Here is an 18,550-nt window from a genome sequence, read left to right as displayed (position 1 = left end):
ATTTTCATCAGCCATCGCGTCCCAGTTTAAGAATTTTAACCCGATTCCCTTTCGAAGCTCCCACTGGACGCGCTACCGAACGAGCTTCCCCCGTCTTTTAGCATCGACTAACCCATTGCAAGTGTCGTTCAAATGAAGCCTTTCCCCTCTTTGGCCTTCAAAGTTCTCATTTGAATATTTGCTACTACCACCATGACCTGCACAGACGATCGCTCCGCCCGGGCTCACGCCTCGGGTTTTGCAACGACCGCCGTGCCCTCCCATTCATTAGTGCCTGGCCCTTGCCTCAACAGCTGGGTATAGGTCACGCACTTAAGTGCCATCCATTTTCGGGGCTAATTGATTCAGCAGGTGAGTTGTTACACACTCTTTAGCAAATTTCGACTTCCATGACTATTGTCCTACTTCTTAATCGACCAATACCCTTTGTGGGTTCTAGGTTAGCGCGTAGTTGGGCACCATAACTCGACTTTCGATTCATCCCGTATCGTCAATTCTACTTGGAAAAAGTTGCCTACTTAGAGCTCTCAATTTCGTGACGCGGCTCAATGAAGCAGTCGCGCCGTCCTACCTATTTAAAGTTTGAGAAGAGGTCAGAGGCATTGTGCCCCCGATTCCTCGAATCATTGGCTTTATCCGATAGAACTTGCTAAGGGCTCCAACTATCCTGAGGGAAACTTCGAAGAGAACTAGCTACTAGATGATTCGATTAGTCTTTCACCCCTATAACCAAGTCAGATGAATGATTTACATGTCTGTATCGCTACAGGCCTCCACCAGAGTTTCCTCTGGCTTCACCCCACACAAGCATAGTTCACCATCTTTTGGGTCCCGATAGCCATGCTCTCAGTCGAACCCTTCTCAGAAGACCAAGGTCGGTTGGCGGTGCAACTACGAGGGATCTCGCCAATCAGCTTTCTTGTATCTTACAGGTTTTCTAGCCCATTGACTTGCACACATGTCAAACTCCTCGATCTATGCTTCAAGACAGGCTGAATGGGGAGCCCATAAGCCAATGTCTGGAGCACGCAGATGCCGAAGCACATTGAGACGGAACATGTCAGATCCCACAATCTAGACGACGACATCTTTACGGGCGTATCAAAGCTTGGGATTGGGCCACCACCACAACCTTCGTCGGTCCACACCTCGAGCCGATTGGTTGACTGACTCTTGCTGTTCCACACTCGAATGGGGTGCATTTCAAGCACTCTTTGACTCCCTTTTCAAAATTCCTTTTCATATTTCCCTTGCAGTACTTGTTCGCTATCGGTCTCTCACCCGTATTTAGCCTTGGATGAAATTTACCGCCCGATTAAGGCTGTATTCCCAAACAACCCAACTAGTAGACAATGCCTTATAGTGCGACAGTCTCCGAGCATAATGGGGCTCTCACTCTCTTCGATGCCCCTTTCAAAGGGACTTAGGCCCGGTCTGCTGCTAAAGACACTTTTTCAGAGTACAATTCGGGTGCCTGATTCTCAAGCTAGGCTTTTCTCGGTTCGTTCATTGTTATTTTGGGAATCCTGGTAAGTTTCCTTTCCTTCACTTATTAATATGCTTAAACTTAGTGGGTAATCCCGCCTGACCTAAGGTCGCGACGCGAGCACCATCCTTGTGATGCTGAAAGGGTTTAAGGGTCTCAATCGACGAACGGACATGACTCCAATTGAGGTTGCTTAGAATATTACCACCGATCGTCCCTATGATGACGTCGTTGAGGACTTGAATTTAGGCCAACCGCCGGCTGTGAGCCCACGGGAGGCCAATTTTCACCCGCAGTCCAATCGAGGCCTAAGGGCTCTGGTTTGGATGGGGGCGACAACACATGACACCTAGGCAGATGTGCCCTCGACCTAATGGCTTGGGCTGCATCTTGCTTTGAAAGACTCAATGGTTCATGGGATTCCATAATTCGTAGCAAGTATTGCATTTTGCTACGTTCTTCATCGATGCTAGAGCCAAGATATTCGTTTTTGAGAGTCGCTACATATATTTTGCAACAAAAGAACATCGTCACGAAAGTGTCTAAACTGTGAACTGTGTAGTGACAGAAGACGTTTCACTTGTTTCATTTCAATTTCTTAACGTGATTTGTGCTGGGGTTTTTGTATTTTACCTCGAAGAGGTTGATCCTGACATCTCACCCCACCCGATGGGTTAAGGGCGAGGATAAATCTGAGATGCGGGGGTGGCGAGGGGTGAGCACACATCCTGACTTCTCCTTCCTTTAAATGATAAGGTTAAGTGGACTTCTCGCGATGATGCAGGCAGCGAACAACCCACGTCGTCGTGATACAAACACTTTACTGGACCATTCAATCGGTAGGAGCGACAGGCGGTGTGTTCAAAGGGTAGGCACTTGGTCAGCGCGAGCTGATGACTCATGCTTAGTAGGAATTCCTCATTGAAAACCAACAATTGCAATGATCTATCCCCATCACGATGAAATTTCAAAGATTACTCGAGCCTGTCGACCAAGGTTATAGACTCTTTGAAGACATTATTGTAGTGCACGTACAGCATAGAACATTGAAGGGCATCACAGACCTGTTATTGCCTTAAACTTCCATGGCTTAAAAGGCCATAGTCCTTCTAAAAAGCTAGCTACGTAGGATTACCTGCGTGTACCTAGTTAGTAGACTGAGGTCTCATTCGTTAACGGAATTAACTAGACAAATCGCTCCACCAACTAAGAATGGCCATGCACCACCATCTATAGAATCAAGAAAGAGCTCACAGTCTGTCCCTACTATGTCTGGACTTGGTAAATTTTCCTATGTTGAGTCAAGTTAAGCCGTAGGCTCCACTTCTGGCAGTGCCCTTACGTCAATTCCTTTAAGTTTCATCATTGCAACAATACTCCCCCCAAAACCCAAAGACTCTAATTTCTCATAAGGTGTCGATAGAGTCCTAAAAGCAACATCCGTCAATCCCTGGTCGGCATCGTTTATGGTTGACACTAGGACGATATCAGATCATTTTCGAGCCCCCAACTTTCATTCTTGATTAATGGAAACATCCTTGGCAAATGTTTTCGTAGTTGTTCATCTTTCATAAATCCAAGAATTTCACCTCTGACTATGAAATATGACTATCCCTGACTGTCTCTGTTAATCATTACTCCGATCTCGAAGGCCATGACAATAGGATCAAAATCCTATCATGTTATCCCATGCTAATGTATACAAGCGTATGCCTATTTTCAGCACATTAATTTCTTTAAAGTAACAGTGCCGGAGGAACAACCCGACCAATTGAGGCCAGGAATACATTGTCGGCAGTAAGAACGAGCAGACTAGTGCTAACCGTGTAACACCTCTGATTGTATCCGTTGCCGGTACAAGGTTACGATGCATTACTGGAGTTTACAATTCAAACGAACAGAAAATTCAAACATTTCATAACATATCATTAAACATATTAAAACCAATTCAAAACATGCAAATTGTCCCTTATACGAGTCCTCGAGGCCCAAAATACACATTAGAAATAAGTCGGGACTAAACCAGAAACTTAGAGAATTTTTCAGAAAACATTGAAATTTTTAACACTGTAGGAGTCACATGGCTGTGTGGCCAGGCCGTGTGGGCATTCGAAGTAGGGACACACGGCCGTGTTTGTGCCCACATCACTCGCTGACTTGGGTCACACGGCCAAGCCACTCGCCTGTGTGCCAGGCCGTGTGCTAGGCCATGTAACAACCTAACTAGCAACCCTTTTAAAGCTACAGGAGACACACGGTCGTGTGTCACACACGGTTGAGACACACGCCCGTGTCTCTACCCGTGTGGACAAAAATAGGCCATTTTACAAGCCATTTTTCTCACCCAAATTGACATGTACCTACACACATACTTGCAAGCCATTACAAGGCATCCAAATCAAGAATAAACAAGTCTTATACGTATGGTATAATATCATACAACCAATATGCCCTTAGGGACCTCAAATGACAATATATAAGCATACCTAACCATGTATTCAATTTGACCAAAAAATCAACTAACTTATATGCATATTTGCACCAATATATACCAAATAATTTACTTACCAAAACACAACCATTTGGTACCAAAATGTCATTCTAATATTAGCATCAATAGTCATTTAAGCTATTCAAACAAAGTACCAATTCTCATCAAGTTACAAGTTATATAAATTATGCATAATCATCTATCATTTCATCTTCTATATTTCAACCACATTAACCAAGCCATAAACCATATTAAATCTAATATTTGCATGCCAAAACCAAACCAATACCATCATCAAAATACCAAAACACAAGCCAAACAAATGATCATTCCAACAACTAAACATATAAGCCAACATTAGCCAAAATTCCTTTATATGCCATTATAACCAAAATTTAACCCAAACGAACTTCTAACTCACTATAAAACACGGAAAATAACACAGAGTAAGCATTTGAGCTTAGTAAGTTCGTATAACATATGATTTAACTTACCATTTGATCAAGTAATAGGTAAGTAATAAAACATATCCCAACATATTTTGGCCAAATGCCTAAGCACATATACACCAACAATATTAGTCATGTAAATACATATATGAACAAATAATCCTGGATGAGCTTAACAATTAATAGAGTTCCATATACATGTATCATCCATTTCATATATCTATATATCAATAACATCATTTCTATGCATTTCATGTGTATACCTGTACCAGTTCGTATCAAACTCATATCATTTTGTAACAGAACATTGCCCGTTGAACCATTTAGAGTACCGTTGGATACTCGGGATAGCTCATACATAACATGCTCGCTCATATAACTATAATTCGTCAATTCATGTACATGTATGCTCATACGAGCTATGAATCGATATGCTCATTTGACCTGAAGATCGATATGCTCTCACGAACTATAAATCGGTAACCCTAGTGACATGTCATTTGTATCTTATGGATTCTTAAGGTTCACACGAAACTCAGTAATCATCGTACGTCATTAGATATTCACTCGACAATTATAATGACAACTCATAACATTTATATAATTCAATTAAAAGTATATAAACACAATTTAATTACATGAACTTACCTCGACAAGTAATCGTAGATACGAAAGTGATTAATCTGAGACTTTCTCTTTTTCCTAATCTAACTTCGTACGAGGTCTAACTGGATCTAATCAAGCAATCCAAGTGGTCGAACCCTAGCTCAACAATGGCTTATTTTTCTCTTCTAAAATCGGTTGATGATGATGAATAAGGATGATGATTTTAGTTTTATTTGATTAATATTATCATTATTTTACAAATTACTTAATTAACCTTAAAAATTAATCAAATTAACACAAATGCCAAACCATGCTCATCCACTATCACTTCTAATGGTCTAATTACCATATAAGAACTTCCACTTTAAAGTTCTATAGCTATTTAATACCTTTAGCAATTAGAACTCAACTTTTGCACTTTACGTGATTTAGTCCTTTTTATCAAATTGAACATGTAAACGGTAAAATTTCTTAACAAATTTTTTGTATAGTACTTCTATCATACTGTAGGAAATAAAATAATAATAAATTTTTTGACCTCAAATTTATGGTCCCGAAACCATTATTCCAATTCCACTGAACACAGGCTGTTACAAACCGTGAGGTGTACCGATTGACCCACCCCTAAGTCCAACTACGAGCTTTTTAACTGTAACAACTTAAATATACGCTATTGGAGCTAGAATTACCGTGGCTGTTGGCACCAGACTTGCCTTCTAATGGATTCTCGTTGAGGGATTTAGATTGTACTCATTCCAATTATCAAACAGATTCTTTCTACACCGGGATCCATTTACTAATCAAAACATAAATTTTAACCGTCAGAAGTCATCACACAGTTAAACATTAACATTCGGCATGTATAGCTAGACTCATACGTGCTATGGTAGTCCTAGAACCGACTAAACCATAGCTCTGATACCAATCAAATGTAACACCCCGAACCCGAGACCGTCGCCGGAGTCGAACACGAGGTGTTAACAGACTTCAAACCACTTATTAATATTTTTCCAGACAAGCTGTCAATCTGCGTACTAGTCGCTTTAAAAATCATATCTTGAGCTCTGGAACTCGAAATCCAGTTCCGTGAATTTTCCCTGAAATTAGACTCATATTCCCATCTACATATTTTTTTCTAGAATTTTTGGTTGGGCCAATTAGTACAGTTTATTAGTAAAATTCTCCCATGTTACTGGGGTCGACTACACTGACCTTTGCGCATTACGACCTGGATATCTCCCTGTACAGAACTTCCATGCTGATGCCGTTTGTTTCTATAGAAACTAGACTCAGAGAGGAATCTATACATATATGGTATGACTCCTAATTATCTCTGGTTAATTTATAATGAATTTCCAAAGTCGGAGCAGGGAATCCAGAAACCGTTCTGGCCCTGTCCCATGAGAACCTGATTATCTCTTAACATACTGTCCATATGATCTTTTCGTTACTTCTATATGAAAATAGACTCATCGAACTTCGATTACATAATTTATTCATCAATTAATTCCACTCCTACTATTTTTTAGTGATTTTTCAATCTCATGTCACTGCTGCTGCCAGCATCTGTTACGAAAGCAACTATGCCCACTTCGTGATTACTCCTTGATCTAACTAATAATTCATCATGCATATCACAAATTATGATCATGACTAACCGTGCCAAAGGCTAATCATTGTCAAACTTCCCCCTACTACACTATTGCCATATCATGAATTTTAACACCAAAATAATCAACCATGACGTATGGCATAAAAAGGTCGAATTATCAAGATTTGCGACCTAACGTTATGAATCCAAACCCAACCGAACATTTATGCCATTTTCGCATGGCTAAAAGATTACATACCAAAGTTCAAACACAACATAATAGCCTATACATGCCGAAATGTTCTCCTAAGCCAACTAAGAAGAAAGTACAAAAACTTGCTATCCGGTGTGATGACTTCGATGACGGCCCGACCACGCAAAAGGAGATTAGTCCAAGAAACCTAGAATAGGTGACAAGGAAACACCGAGTGAGTTTATAACTCAGTAAGTCATAAGCAATACACTACCATCCATTAATAACATTATCACAAGAGGAAACAAAATGGAACGAGGCTAGTTACTCCATCCATACCGAACCATACCATAGTTCCTCCGACCTATCGGTTCAATCTCATACCAAATCATGCATTCACATTCCATATACTCATCAATAGAATATTCGAGGCATTTTCATAAATCATTTCATTTTCGTTACAATCATACAACTAAACGGCCTTTCACCCATTCCACGATAAATCTTATGTACGTGACTTCAAGTATATTTGTCACATAGGTTCAACTTACCAAGCTCAACTCCAACTATAAACATAGCACCTATTAGCCATGAACTCAAGATACTTACCCGATCCGCTGTCCGTGATCGACTCAATAGCGTTGCACACTTAGTGTCCATAATGATTCAAGAATATATATTAAGTCCGCACACTCAGTGCTATATAATCAACTCGCACACTTAGTGCTACATAATCAAACTCGCACACTTAGTGCTACATAGTCAACTCGCACACTTAGTGCTACATAGTCAAACTCGCACACTTAGTGCTACATAGTCAATTCGCACACTTAGTGCTGCACAATTTAAACCCGCACACGTAGCGCCAATCTCATGGTCATAAATGTTTATACCCGCACATTTAGTGCCTAGATCAACAACTCAATACATCTCACCTCTTTTCTTTTCATTCAACACTTTCATCATCACATACGTACATGCATATATATATATTTATTCATTCCATTCAGCATCATTACATAAACGTTATGACCATTTGAATTAATACCAACTATATGCTTAATGACTTACTTTATGTTGGGTAAGACGGTTCCAACTCGGCTACTCGATGATCTTTTCTTTGCCTTTGCTTGATTCTCTCCCTTTGATGTCTTGATCTATAATAAACACATTTAGTAGTTTAATTTTCTTGCTGGATACTTATGTATAATTTAACGGTTTTCACTCCATTTCACAATTATCCTTGTTCAAAATATCAAAACCTTAACCATATTCGATTAATGCTTCAAGGCCGAATGCATTATCGCTATTATGGTAACCTAGTCTTGAGTATTTTTGATTCTAATATACAACATCATGAATCAACTCAACCTTATAAGCCAATATTACTCCTTCAATCGGTTATCAAGAGTTAACAAAAATAGTATCACAAACATATACACCTATATGGCCGAATATACCAAATTAAATTTGACCTTACGTATGTGATTACCTATAGTTAATATACATCAAATTTCATACATTTAACCCTTAATTTCCACCACATAACAAGCATAAATCGGGTTTATGGATATACCATGGCCGATTCAATCTAATCACTTCCAAAATCATCAACCATTTTCAATGCATATAACATATATAAACATGAATAAGTTTCATATAATCTCTTAACACATTAACTTCTTCCATCAACAACCTTTTGTTTCTTTATCCATCAAAACTTAAAGGAAATAATCAAATTCCTTCTTTAATAGCCATAGCCGAATGGTCCATCCATCCATCAAAGTTTTTTAAAAAGAATTAGCATGGTCTAAGTAAGAACCATGATAATTAACCTAAAACAAGCTAAAATTTCACAACTTTAACACAATATACTAACCTTATTAAACATTCAAATGGCCGAAAGTTCTTTGCCCCTATTCCTTCCTTCAATTCGGCCAAGAAGACAAGAATGAAGCCCCTTTTTTTTTCATCACATTTTCATTCTTTTCTTTTATTTATTAAATCCCATAACCCAATATCAATTTCAACAAATATTTTGCCCATCATCAACCCACCTTGGCCGGCCACTATAAGGAAAATTGGGCAATTTGACATGCAAGTCCACCTTTGTGTTGACATGCACTAATAAGCCCCTTTAAAATTAACCTATCATTTTTCACCATGTCTCATGTTGATCCCTATTTAATAATTCCTCATGCAATTGGCAAAATTAAGGCATGAAACTTCCACATATGCATGTACACACATAATAAACATAGAATATAACAATTAATTATCTTCATAACTCGGTTTTGTGGTCCCGAAACCACTTCCCGACTAGGGTAAATTTTGGGCTGTTACAAGAGCATTCACTCAAAACTTTCTCTCTAGTGTTCTTCCTTTTCTGTGGCTTTGTTAATCTTTCGAGCTATTTCAATTTTTGTTCTTTCGCTTGTTCTTCGTGGGTGCGTTAGAGGAATTCTATTGAATCCTCAATTATTAAAAGTTAGGTTGACTTAGGTATTTTTAGAGTAAAGAAACTGCCTAAAGTGGCACATATTGATTGGGAAAAATCTAAGCCCGTGACAGTTGGTACTCGAGCAATCTAAAAGGCTTCTTTTGGCAATGGAGGATTAGCTGCTATTGCACCCAAGCCCAGTGTGGATGTTCTCAAGCCCAAGGAGTTCAAGGGAACAAGGTCCACGAGAGATGTGGACAATTTTCTTTGGGGAATGGACCAATACTTAACTGGCATTGCTTTGTTCTGAACAAGTTTACTGCTGCTATGTGTTTAACTAGCATTGCTTTGTTGTGGTGGCATCGTAGGTCCAAATATGTGGGACATGGTGGGATCGAAATTGGAACTTAGGAGGAGTTCCAAAGTGAGATCAAAGCACAATTTTATCTAAAGTATGTCAAGGATAAGGCTTGGGCAAAGTTACTTCGACTTACGCAACAAGGCACTGTGAGGGAGTATGTGTAGGAGTTTAGTGAACTCGTGTATCAGATCTCCAATATGAGTGAGAAAGAGGCATACTTTTCCTTCATGGATGGGTCAAAACCATGGGTGAAGCAATAGTTGCAATGTTGAGGAGTCCAAGAGCTTACCAAGGCCATGATCGTAGTAGAATTGTTTGTCGAGCTTAGAGGAAAAAAAGACAAGCCTGAGTTTTCCAGGCCCAAATTCAAACCAAAGGGAAATAGTGAGGGAGAGAAAGACAAGCCCGCTAAGAATGGAAATGGTTAGAAGCCTTGGGATAATAAAAATAATGGGCTTTTAAGTTGCTTCCATTGTGATGGTTCACATATGATCAATGACTATCCGAAGAAGGCTGCACTTTCTACTATGAAAGCAAATGAGGAGGCAGTAAAGGCGGACAACAATCTTGTTTTGATACTAAGGGGTGTTGAAGATAAGACGAGTCATGGGCTGATGTGTAGACATCATGGTGGTTGGTAGAGAATTGAATGCGCTTGTTGACACAGATGCGTCTAATTTGTTCATGTCCAAAGAGACAGCTCGTAAACTTGGTCTCAAGATCTAAAATGTGTCGGGTTGGATCAAGATGGTGTACTCAAAATGTGTTCCAATCAAGGGGGTTGCAGAGCGAGTGGATCTCAAACTTGGCGATTGGATCAGTAAGGAAACTATTAAGGTAATACCACTTGATGACTATGATTTTGTGGTTGGATTAAGTTTCCTTAACCAGTTTATACTTCTATTTTTCCTTCTGGTAATTACATGGTAATTTTGAATTTGAACCATCAGTGCATGGTTCATTGAGGATGTGAATTAATTATCGGGCCTTAAACAAGATCACTGTGAAGAACAAGTACCCTATTCCCCTTAAACAAGATCGTAGTGCGAGATGGTTCACCAAATTGGATTTGAGATCGGGGTACCATCAAGTTCGAATAGTCGAGAGGGACGAGCCAAATATAACTTGTGTGACACGGTATGCTTCGTATGAGTTTCTTATAATGCCTTTCAGACTTACGAATGCCCCAACTACATTCTACACCATAATGAATAAGGTACTTCAACATTTCCTAGGTCGTTTTATGGTTGTTTACCTTGATGATATTGTGGTGTAGAGCAAGTCATTCAAGGAACATGTGGAACATTTGAGGGAGGTTTTCCAAAATTTAAGGGAAAATAAGTTGTTCGTCAAAGAGGAGAAGTGCTCATTTGCCCAATGAAATGTGTCATTTGTAGGTCACATTGTAGGAAGTGGAAAGATCCAGATGGATGAGAGGAAAATTAGGACCATTGTTGAGTGGGAGCCACAAACCAAGGTGATAGAGTTGAGATCTTTCCTTGGGTTGGCGAATTATTATCGACGCTTAATCGAAGGCTACTCCAAAATTATCGCACCCTTTAACCAATTGAAGCAAGTGATGACAAGGGAGCCTGTACTTGCTTTGTTAGATTATTCCCAGCCGTATGATGTACGCACGGATGCATTAGATTATGCCATTAGGGGAGTACTGATGTAACATGGGCACCCAATTACTTTCGAGAGTCGAAAGCTTAATGAGATAGAGTGGAGGTACACAGTCCAAGAAAAGGAGATGGCTATTGTGGTGCATTGCTTGCGCACATGGAGGCATTACTTACTGGGTTCCAGGTTTGTGGTCTTTACTGATACTGTTTTCAACATTTATTTTTTGACCCAGAAAATATTCTCCCAAATAGGCTAGTTGGCAAGTTTTCCTACCAGAGTTTGATTTCATGATGAAGTATAAGTCAGGGAGTGCCAACACTGTGGCTGATGCACTTAGCCGAAAGATGGAATATTTGGTAATCAGCCAACCTGATGGGTCCTTATTGGAGCACATTCGAAACGGATTGTCCCATGGTCCCACAGCCAAAAACATGATCAAGCTTGCTAACGAGGGGAAAATGAGGAGATTTTGGTTTGAGGGGGAGTTGTTATACATTCATGGGCATCGTCTTGATGTGCCTCATTATGGAAAATTGCGTAAGGAAGCCATGAATGAGTGTCATGACTCGAGATGGTCGGGCCATCCAGGAATGCACCGCACTTTGGCCCTTTTGGAGGATCGTTACTGCTGGCCTCACATGGGTGATGATGTGGAGACCTATGTGAAAAATTGTCTAGTATGCCGGCAAGATAAGGTTGAGTTCAAGACCATAGTAGAATGTATCCATAGGTTTAGTTGTTTGTTTGCCTAAGTTTGATGAGTATGCAAGTATTCTTGTTGTGGTGAACAAGTTTTCAAAGTACGCAGTGTTCATTCTAGCTACCAAGGAGTGCCTTGCTGAGGAGGCAACTTATTTGTTCCTTGAACACGTGGTGTCAGCTCTAAGGAAAGATAGATCAGTTCCATGAGGACACGACTAGGGTGTCAATAGAACAAGTGGGGGAGGATGTCATGGGTTGCGCATGGGATCCCGCAACAATGGCACACTTGTATGATCCATCATGTTCAAAGGAGGTCATTTGGCCCAACCGGACTAGCCGGTTGCTTGGAGAGATTGAGGGCCCATCTACAAAGCTTGACAAATATGGAACGTGATCTTCAAAGATATGTAATCTTAGATATGATATGTAATCTTTAGAAGATACGATTCTGTAATCTTGAAGATTTGATTTGTAGATAGCTTTTAGTCATAGCCATTAATGTACTTTGATCTGTACCGTTGATTTTAAGGAGGCTCAACTATAAATAGAGGCCTCTCCCATCATTGTAAATCATTTAGTGAGTAATAGAATTCTTGAAAGCATTCACTCAAAATTTTCTTTCTAGTGTTCTTACTTTTCTATGGCTTTGTTTATCTTTTGAGTTCTTTCAATTTTCGTTCTTCCATTTGTTTTTTGTGGGAGCCTTACAGAAATTCTGTTGAATCCTCAATTAATGGGTGTTAGGCTGACTTAGTCATTTTTGGAGTGAAGAAAATACCTAAGGCCGCACGGATTGCGCGGGAAAAATCTAATTCTGGGACACTTACACATGCATGGCTTAATCTTTGAGATAAACATATGACTCCTGGCAGGATAAACCAGGTAGCATTCCTCCATCGGCACTGCATGGTCCTTAACATGCCACGTGAGCAACAAAGAGGTCATAATAAAGCATGAGATTTTTCGTGTCAAGAGACAAAATGCATAGGCATCGGCAGATAAGGGCTTGAATCCTACTCTTAAAAATATTATTCGCATCCGAAAGCACAATCGAACATCGGTGCAATAACGTGGCCATGCCAATTTAAGGGGGCACATGTGGGAATCAAGTTACCGATTTAGGTCCGCCACATACCCCAAAGGGAACAAGATGGAGAAGGGACAACAACACATCCATAATTCAACAGAAAAATCATCGTCCCGGCCACTGGTGCCAGCAATCTACTTGCCACTATTGATTACTCGTTGTGGAACATTTGACCCAATGGGGGGAGGGACGCAACCTACCTTGAGAGGGAGTGTCTAGGGGTGGCGAATTCCTACCCGTTAAAGAGCTAAAAGAACTTTATATTGGTGCTACAAGTCAACATTCATACATTTGAAATAGGGACACTTTTCATCATCCTGGCACTTTCGCAACAATAGGGGCCCAAGTTGCCAGTGGTGCCCGATGCTTTCCCACATCTAAGGCATGAAGGTGCCTGTAAACTCAAAATTATATAGGGTTTCTCTATATGTTTTTACCACCTCTTTTACTTAATTATAATGTTTTTGTAACACCCCTTACTCGTATTCGACACCAGAATAGGGTACAAGGCATTACCAGAACACAAACATTTTTAAACGTATTTAACCGTATTATAAAATTTCATCTAAATTAAAACTTTCAAATTTTTTAACATGCTTTTATAATTCTTCACAATATATCCTCAAAATATTATATTCATAATAACTAGGGCCCACGAGACCCAATACATACCCATGCAATTCAATGCTTCATTTCTATTTCATTCAGTTCACAATTTCTCATGCTCACAATTCAAATCATATCACTAGAAATTTCCATTTAATTCACGTACAATTCAATATTAGTAAGTTCAATACTAATACATATTTACATTTAACTCAACATTTTTTGATTATTCCATTCATTAACACATTTATGAAATTCTTAATTTTGTAATGAAAATATCATTAAATAACAACATCAATTCAACACATCATCCCCTTTTTCATCATTTTTCACTTCAAATATGAACTTACTATTTCATTACCTTTCCACACCCATTTCCTATGCATATCACACAAGACATAAACATATCGTTCAACCATAGTCGCAAGCCAGTGCATTTAAGCATAATTCTTTTTGGAACTAACCACATGATAAACCATTTCACTAGAGATACATAATTTAAACCTTACAACCCCTGTCATGATTACAAGCACATTTCCATTTAGGCACGTACCATTTCAATGCATAACTTATAAGTTTAAAGTGGCATAATCCAGCCACAACTTGGTCAAACCCTAATCATGTACATCAAATATGTTAACCAAATAAACATATAGCATAAGCATTATGAGCATGGATGAGCACAACATTTATTAATGTATCAAACTTACCAACATGTGTTAATTCATAAACCATTCATGACATTACTTCAAGCTAAATCATATTCGAAATATACCATACACACATACTATGAAACTTTATTTTCCCACATGAGCTTAAATCATGACCAATAATGCGCAAATATAAGCATCATTTCTATTTCATCGTTTATCAATTATAATCGAGCATATTACCAATTATACACAAATCATTCATATATTTCCCAATTTTCCTCCCCCTCCACTTCATTCCACATCCTTAATGTGTATAACACACTTAAACAACATTATCCATAGTTTCACTATTTTCCTATATGTAAATTCAAACTGTCTGTCTGAGTCAGAGTCACTAATTTATTTATATCCTGAGCAACCGAGCTTCAAATTAAGATCCGTTAATTTTTTCCAAAACTATACTCACATATATTCTTACCATAAAATTTTTAGAATTTTTTTCTTATCCAATAAGTACAGTTTATTCTTTAAATTCCCTTTTTCACTACTTGACAGTTCTGACCTTTCTTCACTAAAAATTAATTATTTCATAGTACAGGGTTCAGATAATGTTCTCGTTTATTTCTTTTGAAAATAGGCTAATTCAAGATTCTAAAAATATAAATTCTATCCCATAATTATTTTTGTACAATTTTTAATGATTTTCCAAAATCAGAATGAGGGATTCCAAAATCATTCTAGCCCTATCTCACTAAAATCCAAATATCTCATAATATAAAACTTGTTTGCTTAATCTGTCTCTTTTATCTGAAAATAGACTCATCGAGCATTAATTTCATCTCTTATTCACTCTCTAATTTGATTTTCACCATTTTTGGTGATTTTTCAAAGTCACACAACTGCTACTATCCAAAACTGTTTCGTTGCTAAAATTTTCAAAGTCAGTATGAAGTATTTTCTTGCGTATACTATCGGGATGATCATTCTTTTGAGAATTGCCCTTCGAATACTGAATCAGTGTACTACATAAGGAACCGATATCAAAAGAGGAATGGACAAGGATCGCAGTCTAATTTCTACAATCCATCATGGTGGAACCATCTGAACTTTTCCTGGAGTAATCAAGGAAACAGACTGAACAACAATCAAATGTAGCATAAACCCAACCAAACCTAAGGGTTTAAGCAACAAGCCCCAAAACTACCTCAAAATGAATTATCAAATTGTTTAGAGAACTTGTTGAAGGTGTACATGGTGCAAGATGACGCCTTGATCCAAAGTCAAGAAGCAACGCTGAAAAATTTGGAGAACTAGATGGGTCAGTTAGGTACTGAGCTTCGTTGTAAACCACAAGGAGCTTTACCGAACGACATAGAAAATTTGAGAAATTTGGGTAAGGAATATTAAAAAGTGGTAGAGTTACGAAGTGGTAAGATTTTGGAACCTAAAAAGGTTGTGGTTGAAAATGAGCCTACGGAAAAAGAGGAAAGTCAATCGACAGTTGAAGTTCCTACAATAGAAAAATCAGATGCTAAAAAATCTGATGAGGTAAACCATAAACTAGTGAATTCTCAAAATCTAACACCCTCTTTTGCATATTTACCTCCTCGAAAAAGTTATCCATATCAACCTAGAGTTCCATATCCTCAAAGACTTCAACAAAACAAGCAAAAACAAGAGGTACAATTCAAGAAGTTCTTGGATGTTTTAAAGCAACTACATATCAACATAACATTGGTAGAGGCTTTATAGCAAATGCCTAACTATTTGAAGTTTATGAAGGATATTTTGTCAAAGAAGAAATGACTTAATGAGTATGAGATTATCGTTTTGACGAAGGAGTGTAGTGTATTTTTACAGAACAAGCTACCTCTGACACTGAAGGATCCTAGAAGTTTTATGATACCCTACAACATTGGTGAATCATATTGCGGTAAAGCTTTCTGTGACTTAGGAGCAAGCATCAACTTGTTGCCCAAATCTATTTTCAAGCTGTTAGGAATAGGTGAAGTAAGACCCGCTATTGTAACACTTAAACTTGCGGATCGATCATTAGCATATCTTGAAGGAAATATCGGAGATGTTTTGGTAAGAGTCGGTAAATTTATTTTTCCTACTGATTTCATTATTTTGGATTTTAAAGTAGACAAGGAAGTTTCGATCATCCTGGGTAGACTTTTCCTAGCCACGTGAAGAATATTGATAGATGTGCAAAAAGGCAAACTCACCATGCGAGTTCAAGATGATAAGGTAACGTTTAATGTTCTGAAGGCAATGAAATTTCTAGATTCAATGGAAGAGTGTTTAGTAATGGAGGAATTAGAAACCTTAGTTTCTTTGGGAAGCAATTCTGAAGAAGACCCCTTGGAGAACGCCTTAGGGTCTGAACCATTCGAAGATGAAAAAGGTAATGGAGGTTTGGCTATGGTATTTCAATTTCGCCCAAGAGCTCTCGCTTATTTTACACCTTTCAAGTCATTTCAAAAGGTCTGACTAGAGTCAAGCTCAATAGGGTCTTCTTTCCCCATTCATTCTGCCAATCCCATTCTCTTAGCTTTGGTTTCGCTAGATTGTAGACAGGAAAAGTGGGAATCTCGTTAATCCATTTAGAGCACCAGGCAGAAATTACATTGTGTGAGCATTCATAGGGACCATCGCAATACTTTGTTTTAATTAACCTGTCGGATTCCCCTTGTATGTATCAACTCTAAATTGATTGTTCATTGCCGGAGAAAGGCCCCCGAGTTTGTCCCTCGACTGGCATACGGTAACCTACTCTCAACGCAGGAGCAGCTCGAGCAATACACTGGCAGCTGACGGGTTCGGGACTGGGACCCCTGTGCCAAGCCCTCAGAGCCAATCCTTTTCCCGAGGTTACGGATCCATTTTGCCAACTTCCCTTACCTACATTGTTTCATTGACCAGAGGCTTTTCACCTTGGAGACCTGATGCGATTATGAGTACGACTGAACACGAACATGACTCAGTCTTTTATATTTTCAAGGGCTATCGGGGGCACACTGGACACCACGTGACAAGTGGTGCTCCTCCGATCGCTAGACCCTACCTCCGGCTGAGCTATTTCCAAGGTGGGCAGTCTGTTAAATAGAAAAGAAAACTCTTCCTGAGGCCCCCGCTAACGTCTTTGGACTCTCTAACGTTAACGTCAGCACCGTATCCTGGTTAAGGAATTTTGACCTGATTTCCTTTCGAAGCTCGTGCTGGACAGGCTATCGGACGAGCTTCCCCCATTTTTTAGGATCAACTAACCCATGTACAAGTGTCGTTCACATGGAGCTTTTCACTTTTTCGGCCTTCAAATTTCTCATTTGAATATTTGCTACTACCACCAAGATCTGCACCGATGGCCACTCTGCTCGGGCTCTCACATCGAGTTTTTCGGCGACTTCTGCACCCTCATACTCAATGAGGCCTAACCTTTGCCTCGACGACTGGGTATAGGTTGTGCACTTAAGCGCCATCCATTTTTGAAGCTAGCTGATTTGGCAGGTAAGTTGTTACACACTCCTTACCAACACCCTTTATGGGTTATAGGTTAACATGCAATTGGGCACCGTAACTCAGCTTCTGGTTTATCCCGCATTGCCAGTTCTGCTTACTAAAAATGGCCCACTTGGAGCTCTCAATTACATGGCATGGCTCAATGAAGCACCTGTGCTATCCTACCTATTTAAAGTTTAGAATAGGTCGAGGGCGTTGCGCCCCCAATGCATCTAATCATTGGCTTTACCTGATATAACTCACTAAGGGCTTTAGCTATCTTGAGGCAAACTTCATAGGGAACTAGCTGCTAGACAGTTTGATTAGTCTTTCGCCCTATTCCTAAGTCAGAAGAAAGATTTACATGTCAATATCATTGCGAGCCTTCACCAGAGTTTCCTCTGGCTTCGCCCCGCTCAGGCATAGTTCACCATCTTTCATGTCCTGATAGGCATGTTCTCACTCTAACCCTTCTTAGAAGATCAAGGTCGATCGACGGTACACTCGCGAGGGATCCTTCCAATCAGCTTCCTTGTACCTTATGGGTTTTCTAGCCTGTTGACTCACACACTTGTTAGACTCATTGATCCGTGTTCCAAAACGGGAAGAATGGGGAGCCCGCAAGCTGTCGTCCGAAGCTTGTCTAAAGAAAAATGACTTGGCTAGAGCTTGTCTACACAACACCAGTAAGCGTAACAAGAAGTGGGTGGATCAGAATCAAAAGGATTCAATTTCAGGTTGGTAATTCAATCCTTGCT

General features: G+C 39.3%; 1 pseudogene; it reads right to left on the bottom strand.

Moving 5' to 3' along the window:
* Positions 1–1,829: 1,829 nt before the first annotated feature.
* LOC121214914 (uncharacterized) lies at positions 1,830–1,985 on the bottom strand (annotated as a pseudogene).
* Between the last annotated feature and the right edge of the window lie 16,565 nt (positions 1,986–18,550).

The sequence above is a fragment of the Gossypium hirsutum genome, chromosome D02 (assembly GCF_007990345.1).
Source record: "Gossypium hirsutum isolate 1008001.06 chromosome D02, Gossypium_hirsutum_v2.1, whole genome shotgun sequence".
In the NCBI taxonomy this organism is placed as follows: domain Eukaryota; kingdom Viridiplantae; phylum Streptophyta; class Magnoliopsida; order Malvales; family Malvaceae; genus Gossypium; species Gossypium hirsutum.
This window is presented reverse-complemented; position numbering and strand designations above follow the sequence as displayed.